A 7,748-nucleotide genomic window follows, 5' to 3' on the forward strand; every position below is an offset into this window, starting at 1 on the left:
TCAAGTCAACAACTTGGACAGCAATTTTTAAAATCAAATACTCTAATGCAGCACAAAGAAAATATATACTAATTTAATACACGGTGAGGAATGGCAAGAGAGAAGTATTAAAAGTCATTGTCTTCCATAATTAAATGTTCGTATAAGAGCCGAAAACTTTGTACATACAGTATAAACACTACTGTTTATAATGTACAATAGTCTCCTATCTGAGCTGAGGTGTCTCAGGCAGTGTTCCTTGGTGTTACATGTGTGTTCAGAACCAAGGTTGCCATAAGGTTGTTGACTATCACACAGAAGAGTGCTCTGAGGAACACCCTAGATTCATTAAGTGTTTGATTTGGATTGACTTTTGGTAAATCACTGTCTCCAAATGTCTAGGGAAAGCTATTTGAGTTAGTTGACTCTATAAGAGACCATAAAGGGGTCAGCTTGCTTTTGGTCTAGCAGAGTGGTTCTCAACCTTCCTAGTGCTGAGACCCTTTAATACAGTTCCCCATATTGTGGTGATGCCCCAACCATAGCATTATTTTCATTGCTATTTCACAACTGTAATTTTGCTACAGTTATGGACTGTAATTTAAATATCTGACCTGCAGGATATCTGATATGGGACCCATATGAAAGGGCTATTTGGCCCCCCCAATGAGATCATGATCTGTTTCACAGGGCTATTTAATAATAGTAATAATAACAATAACAACAATAATTTTATTGTTTTTGAGACATGGTCTCACTCTGTAATCCTAGTTAACCTGGAACTAATTATGTAGACCAGGTTGGCCTCAGATTCAGAGATCAGCCTGCCCGAGCCTGCCAGAGTCCTGAACTAAAGGCGTGCACTGCCATGCCCAGTACAAATTCTCAGTGGCTTGTCCCTTAAATAGAGCTGAGTTCTTCCCCTCTCGCACTCCCTGCCAGAAGTAATCAATTGTGGGGAGCTACAGGCCAACATCCTAATCACACTTTAAGAATTCTCTTCAATGGCTTCCTGTTTATGATGTTATTTTGGGGGTGGGGTAGGCTGGAGGTAGATACTGTCACCAAAGCCTGCTATGTTTCTCTTTCTCAACTGTGCACCTGTACTGATCAATGCCACCGTGAAAGGAGCTTCCTTTGTCTTTACAGTCAGAGGGAGCATGGAGCATGGGCTTCTACACTGCTTCTGGTGACAGCAAAGACCACAAACATGGGGCCATGGACCCAGATAGAGCTTTTGGAGGCAGCACGGACCCTGGCATCACCTCAGTTGGCAGCGCAGGCCTCTCACATCAATATGGCCCCAGGCGGCAGCACTGCCTGAGTATGACTTCAGGTTGTGGCATAGATGAAGGACATCCTAATGATGTTAGGTGGTAATACAGCCACGGACATCAACCTGGATCCTGACTGTATCAGGACCACTGATCCACACCCTCATCAATATCACAGACCACAGTTGGTCCTTTGAGGAGGACCAATGCAGAAAGTGAGCCATTCTTTATCCTGAACCTCTGTCATTGCCCAGACCCCTGTGATCCCGAGGCAGCATGGTGGTATGTTGGGGTGGGGGTGGGAGTAGGGTGGAGCTGAGTCTGCGTCTGCGTCTGTGTAAGCTCTAGGCTGCTGCACACCACCCAGCTTATCCCTCTCTGCCTGTCACCGCAGTCGCATCTCCAATTCCGCCTCTCTCAACAGTGCTCCCGGTTCCGCTCTTCATTCTTTCCCACCCCGCTACCACACAGATGTTCACTGTCGTGGCACCCTCCTGCACTCTTTGTTTTGTTTTTTTGAGGTAAGATATTTTTCAATGTAGCTGTTCTGGAACTCACTCTGTAGCCCAGACTTGCTTTGAACTCAGAGATCCGCCTGCCTCTGCTTCTCCAGTGCTGGGATTAAAGAAATGCACCACGCCCAGCTGAAGAGTAGTTTTCTGCAGGCGCTACAGAGATGTCCAAGCAGTTAAGAGCACTAGCTGCTCTTCCAGAGGACCATAGTTTGGTTTCCAGTATCCAACAGACACCACTTCATTTCTATAGGATCCATTGCTTTCTTCTAAACTCTGGAGTGCGTTTACAAGAGAAGCATCCATTATTCCTGTTGTTTGTCTCTGAGTTTCTGTCTCAGGAGCAAAGACCAGAACTCTTCTAAATCTTTTGCTAGTTGTCTCTTCTCACTTAGCCATCCAGTGCTCTTAGTTCTACTTCACAGCTGAGCAGGTCTGCCTCAGCAGTGTGAGACCCATGGAAATCAGATAGCTACAATTCTGCAATATAAGATCTCTGGGAAAAAAAAAAGGGCCATAAGCAGGGTAGCTGCCTTCCCATTCCTTGGGCAATAAGTTCAGTCACTGATAACTGATAGACATTAATGAAACGGAAAGACAACCACGACAGAATTTTGAAAGCTGTGTCCTTATGAGCAGCCTCAGAGAGCACATCCCTCGTTCTGATTCCACCTGTTTACCTGCCCCATGGCTCTTCAGAGCTGGGACCTTCCAGGGCCAATTAGCTGTGGTTCCTGCTATGCGCTGCAGACTGGTGACTTTCCCAGCTGCCAAGCGACAACTGTCTTAACCCCAAGAAGTAGCTGTCCTCTAGACAGGAGAGGGGACATGATTCCCCGCCCCACCCCACCCTACCCCACCCCCGTGACCAAATCGGATGTAGAATGTTGAGTTAGAATTGGAACCTACTTTCACCTTGTTCCCAAGAGCTCCTATTTGGCTACGGTTACAAGGAAGAAGCCTCATGCTTGATGGAACAAAATACAGTTCTGGCCTTAGAGGACCTAGTTATTCTATGGAAAGACACAATGAGTGAATGGTTCAAAGGCAGTGTGGCTAGTGCTGAACTAGAAATAGTCGGTGTGTTCTAGGAATCACAGTAAAGAAGATAAGGCCCATCCTTAGGTTGGTCGCATTGAGAAAATACTTTTTTCCAAAAGTGATGTGTAAGGTGGGTGTTGATGGATATGTAGGAGTTTGTCTACAAGCACGAGATCTGGTTGTGAAGGAAAGAGCACGCCTACCTTGTGCTTTCAGCACTGGGCTAAACCCACCTCTGTTTATTTTACAATCAAATGTTTTCTGAATGCTCTTTTGTCCACCAGAGCTTTTGTGGAAACAAACAACAAAGAAATGGACAAGAAACAAGGCTATGTGGACAGGCAGGATGTATTCTGCATTGGGGACTTGGGTGTGCACCCCAGAAACTCTGTACAGAGGTATCCAACCACGGAGCACTCTGGCAAGTTTCCAGATGCAAAAGTTAGCATCAGAAATCTGTACAGAGGGTAAGGCTCAGGTCTCAGAAGGACCGGTCTATGGGATGGAGTGAAATTCACTTGGTTTTAGACTTATAGCTATATTAGGAAGAAAATGGGATTCTGGAAGATATTCAGTCTTGTCCCCAAGTATTAGAACCAAAGAGTTTCTGTCCTATGAGAAATGACAGAGCACTGGTGTTTCTATGGAGTTCCCACTATGTAGTAGAGATTGGAGATCCAAAGGATCCTCCGGTAAAGCCTGTGGTGATGGGGATGGAGATGCAACTGCTGAGCAGGGAAGCAGGGTGTAGGACAGCTCTAAGGTCTAGGAGTCAATGATGTTTATCACATTCAATAGAACGGTAAATATGGAAATTGTAAGACCAGCAAAAGCATAGTGTGCTGTATTCTTCCAGGGAGCAGGTTTCGTGGTGAGTATGGGTAAAACTCCAGCACCACATAAGCTGTGTATAAATGGCACATGCCTTAATCCTAGCACTTGGGCGATATAAGGGGAAGGGATCATCTCTGGATATATGAGGAGGTATAGAAGGGTAAAGGCAGGATAGGCAGCTGCAGCAAGAGAGATGGTATGTAAGGTGTCCCTGGCAACACAGAATGCCATGTGTGCAGGCAAATTCCAGTGCTCCAGAGTGGAGCACAGGGGCCAATGGGGAGATGGTCTTCTGATGAGGCAGGAAATGGGGCTAGAACCAGACTAGGAATCAAAGAGTGAGGATAATGGAAATATTGAGGTTTCCATAGGAACAATTTCCATCTCTTGGGACCACACCAGCCACGGTGTAAAGGATGGACTGTAAAAAGCAGCGGTAGATGGTAGAAGTGAGTGCTGGAATCTGTTGCAGGCTTCCCAGGAATGGTAATAAGGGCAGGGTAAGGGGGCAGGGCAGGGGAGGATTAGAGGTTGGACCATGTGGTGATTTGAATGAGAAATGCCCCCATAGGCTCATAGCACTAGTTGGTAGTGCTGTTTGGGGAGATGGTACAGCTGGAGGAAGGATGTCACTGGGGGTGGCCATACTATAGAGTCAGGAAACAGACGGGGATGGATGCTGCTGCTCATCTGTTTTGGTTTTCTAACCATAATTTATCCATACTTGCAATTCAAATGTGTTTCCTGGAAGCAGATAGCACATGTTGCTTTTATTGGTCCTACGTTTTCCGTGTTAACATTAATATATCTTCCCTCTGGCACCACAATCCCAAATAAACTTCCTTCCATAGGTTGCTTTGGTCATAGTATTTGTCATAGCAACAGAAAAGTAACTGATGCAGACATAAAGGGCCAGCAAGGCTTGAGAGAAAGGGGAGACCCACCATTCACCCATGAGATTTTACTGGATCAATATGTGACATTATGCTAGGAAGAATGGCAGAGGGGACCTCTGTGGGTTGGTTTGGAACTGTGACAGTTAGCCTCCATTGTCAACTTAACTAGGTTTAGAATCACTGAGGAGACCTTCCAGTGGGCATGTCGGTGAGGGCATTTCCAGAGATATAGCTCAGGAAGACACATCCTGAATTTGGATACCACCATCGTATGGGCTATGTTCCTAGCGTGAATGAAAAAGGCAAAAATAAATAAATAAATAAATAAACCAGACGAGCATCAGGAAGCACCCATCCATCTCTGCTTCCTGACTGCAGATGCAACGTGACCAGCCACCCCATGCCTCAAATACCACCAGTCAAACCCTGAGAAAAGAAGGAGAGAAAGGGAAGGAGGGAGGGAGGGAGGGAGGGAGGGAGGGAGGGAGGGAGGGAGGGAGGGAGGGAGGGAGGGAGGAGGAAAACCTTCCAAAACCCTCTTCTTCCATGTCTTAGTTAGGGTTTTACTGCTGAGAACAGACACCATGACCAAGGCAAGTCTTGTAAGGGCAGCATTTAATTGGGGTTGGCTTACGAGGTTCAGTCCATTATCATTAAGACAGGAGCATGGCAGCACCCAGGCAGGCATGTTGCAGGAGGAGCTGAGAGTTCTACAACTTCATCTGAAGGCTGCTAGCAGAATACTCACTTCCAGGCAGCTAGGGTGAGGGTCTTAAAGCCCAGAGTGACACACCTACTCCAACAAGGCCACACCTCCTAACAGTGCTACTCCCTGGGCCAAGCATATACAAACTATCACACATCAAGACTCCCTTAATGTCTTTTGAACCAACACACACATAAGGATGTTTAAGGTACTGAACATAGGTGTGTGGCACCCATGAGGATATTTTGGACCAGGGACACACATTTTAAAGAGATTTTGTATATATGTGATATTAAGTACAAATAAATGGTTGTAACCTGTTCTCTTGATCGAAAATATTCCATGTGGACATTTCTGACAATTTGCACAGAGCCCGCTTACATTTTAAATGGCTACACAATACTCTGTTGTATAAATATACCAGTGTTTTTTACATCTAAAATTGTGAAGATTTTAAAAATAAAATATCTACAACGTAGAGTAGAGATCCACACACCTAGGCTCAGTAGGCATACTAGTCCCAGACCATGTTATTCCTGATTGAAGGATTGGGGTGTAGCTCAACCCCTGTTCCTCTTCTCCCCTTTCTCTCTCCCTGCTTTTTAGTGCTAACTAACTAGCTAGCTAGTTAACTAACTAACTAACTAACTAACATGATTTTGGGCCATACTCTTTTACTTTCTGTAGTTGTTTCTTTAAACCATATGTGTTAGAAGCACAGTGGTCCTTGCACCCAAAGATCTCCAGGGAAACCAAGAATGTTAGGCACCCAGGATTGTCCTTTCAAAGGGAAGGATGTATACCCTGCTTTTCCAGATGGCTGGGAACTGGAGGTGAATAATAGCCTGGAAATCTGCAATATCTATTGGGCCAGGCCATATCGAGCTTCCACAATCAGGATCAGAAGTGGTTAGTAATCTAATTGACTTGTATAGCCAGGGACTCCCCTAAGTCCCCACAACCAGGACAAGAGGTGGTTATTAGCCCAAATGACCTCTACAGTATTCGTATGGCTGAGACCAGGCCGGATGCTTCTTCAGGCCCTTAAGCCAGCACACGCAGCCTATCTATAGAACCCATCTTCTTGGAAGAAAGGGCATGTACTTTAACTAAGTTTTAATATAATTATTACTTTCTTATATATCAGAGACTGTGTTAGGCCAAAAGACTGTTTTTCAAGTTATATTGTGTTTACATATGCTGCCAGTAAACCACTTAGCATCAGCCTCTCAAGAAGTTTGATATATTCTGGAAGACTGAAGCAAATCAGGCTGAATCGAGTTTTTACTTTCACCTCTTCATGGGCCATTTTCCTTCCTATCAGGGTACCTGCACCACCACCACCACCCACACACACAAGTAATATAATTAATTTTTTTCCTTCCATCAGAAGACTGGCAAGAGGGCTCAATGGCTAAAGGCACCTGTGACCAAGACTCAGTTCCCTGTACCTACAAAGTGGAAGGCAAAAGTTCACAAAGTGCCCTCAGACCTTTCCACACGCTGTGATTATATATGTGGGCATGTGTGCATGCACACCCCCCCTACACACAAAAAAATTTACATTTTTAAAAATTTAAAATGTCTCCCTACATTGCTTTTCTTTGACCACATCCTTTTGCAATCAACACCACATTCACTATAGTTATCCATCTTTTAAAGAGTAAGATGGATCAACAGTTAAGAGCACTGGCTGTTCTTCCAGAGGACCCAGATTCAATTCCCAGCACACACACCGTGATTCATGACTGCTGGCAACTCTAATCCCATGGATCTGAAGCCCTCTTCTGGCCTGGTACACACATGATACGGACATACATGCTGACAACCCTCCTTCACACGCACATAAATAAATGTTTTAAAAAATAAAGTGAGTGCTCTCGCGATGGAGACTGTCATCACATTATTTACCACAGAGAACAGAGGGTGGCTTGCATGAGTAGGGTCTCAGAGATGAAGCCTGGAGTATCCATCCCTTCATCAGGTACCCCCATGAACTATGGGTTGCAAGCCTTGGGCTGTTTACTCCTGTCCTAGGCTGGGAATGCTGGCTCTGGCTACTGACAGCAACACCTGCAGCCTCTGGCAGAGCAGGTGTTATGTAATGTTACATAATGGCTAGAAGGTTCTAGAAGCTGCTTTGTCATCACTGTTGGTTCACAACAGAAAGGTGCTGGGTGAGGATCACAGAGGAGGCTGGGAGGCTGGGAGGCTGGAGAGGCTGGGAGGCTGGGAGGCTGGGAGGCTGGGAGGCTGGAGAGGCTGGGAGGCTGGGAGGCTGGAGAGGCTGGAGAGGCTGGGAGGCTGGGAGGCTGGGAGGCTGGAGAGGCTGGGAGGCTGGAGAGGCTGGAGAGGCTGGGAGGCTGGAGAGGCTGGAGAGGCTGGGAGGCTGGGAGGCTGGGAGGCTGGGAGGCTGGGAGGCTGGGAGGCTGGGAGGCTGGAGAGGCTGGGGCTCCTCACTTCCCTCTTCGGTTGCGCTCAATTCCTAGACTCCGGGCCCAGATGG

This window comes from Mus musculus, chromosome 7 (assembly GCF_000001635.26).
Source record: "Mus musculus strain C57BL/6J chromosome 7, GRCm38.p6 C57BL/6J".
NCBI classification, from domain to species: Eukaryota; Metazoa; Chordata; class Mammalia; order Rodentia; family Muridae; genus Mus; species Mus musculus.